The sequence below is a fragment of the Cryptotermes secundus genome, unplaced genomic scaffold (assembly GCF_002891405.2).
Source record: "Cryptotermes secundus unplaced genomic scaffold, Csec_1.0 scaffold2157, whole genome shotgun sequence".
In the NCBI taxonomy this organism is placed as follows: domain Eukaryota; kingdom Metazoa; phylum Arthropoda; class Insecta; order Blattodea; family Kalotermitidae; genus Cryptotermes; species Cryptotermes secundus.
Window position 1 is genome coordinate 75989 of NW_019740697.1, and position 1183 is coordinate 77171.

Below are 1183 nucleotides of genomic sequence, written 5' to 3' on the forward strand. Positions count from 1 at the left end.
TTACATCATTTCCTCCACCAAAAAACCTGAAGGCGGTTCGGAGATTCTTAGGAATGGCCGGATTTTATGGCCGGTTCATCCTGCGTTTCTTTCACATTGCCGAACCGTTGCATGCTCTTAAGCGTAAAAACGCTCGTTTCGAATGGGATGATCCCCAACAGGCGGCGTTTCTCCAGTTGAAGGAAGCCTTAGCAACTCCACCCGTATTGCAGATCCCAGATTTTTCGAGGCAAATTTCCCTTGTTTGCGACGCTAGTGACGTCGCCATCTCGGCCGTTCTCCAGCAAGGGAACGGCGAGCAGTGGGCGCCAGTTGCGTATGCCAGCCGGCTGTTGTCTCCGGCGGAGCGCCGATATGCAGTTTACGAGAGAGAGTGTCTAGCTGTTGTATATGGTTGTGAAAAATACAGAAGTTATTTAGAACATAAAGAGTTCACACTGTTCACCGACAACCAAGCCCTGGCCTGGCTGCTTCGCCATGCGAAAGAATTAGGGCGCATTGGGCGTTGGCTTCTTCGGCTAGCACCATTTAAATTTCGTGCTGCCCATATAAGTGGGAAGGCGAATGTGGTAGCAGACTGTCTCACTCGCCAATACGAACAGCCATCTGAAGATGCGACGTTGTCAGGTCTAGTCCTCGGCCAGCTTCCAGAAGCATTTCAGTCGATCACAGAACACCAGAAAAAGGATCTCCTGTGTAGAGATATCTATCAGAAGGTCGTTCAGAACGACCCAAGTGTAAGGCAATTTAAATTGCTGAACGGTGCTCTGGTTTACCATCCATCGAGAGCGAGGACAAAAAGGTATCGTCTTCTCGAAGCGTTGCGGCCGATGATCTTAGAGTACTTCCATAAGTCTCATTTGAGCGCCCATCTGGGCATAACTAAGACATTGAATCGCATCGCTAGAGTTTTTTATTGGCCCAATATGAGAAGAGAAGTGGCAGCCTTTGTAACACGTTGCCAGGATTGTCAGCGGGCCAAGCCGGCCCCCGACACTCGGGTTGGCCTCCATTCCAGCCAAGTGGTAACACGCCCAATGGAGCGCATTTTTATTGACTTCGTAGGACTGATCATCAGGAGCCGGAAGGGCAACATAGCCATCTTGGTGGTTCTGGATGGCTTTTCGAAGTTCATAAGCATGTACCCCGTCAGGCGGATTTCCGCCGAAGTTGTCAAAAGTTG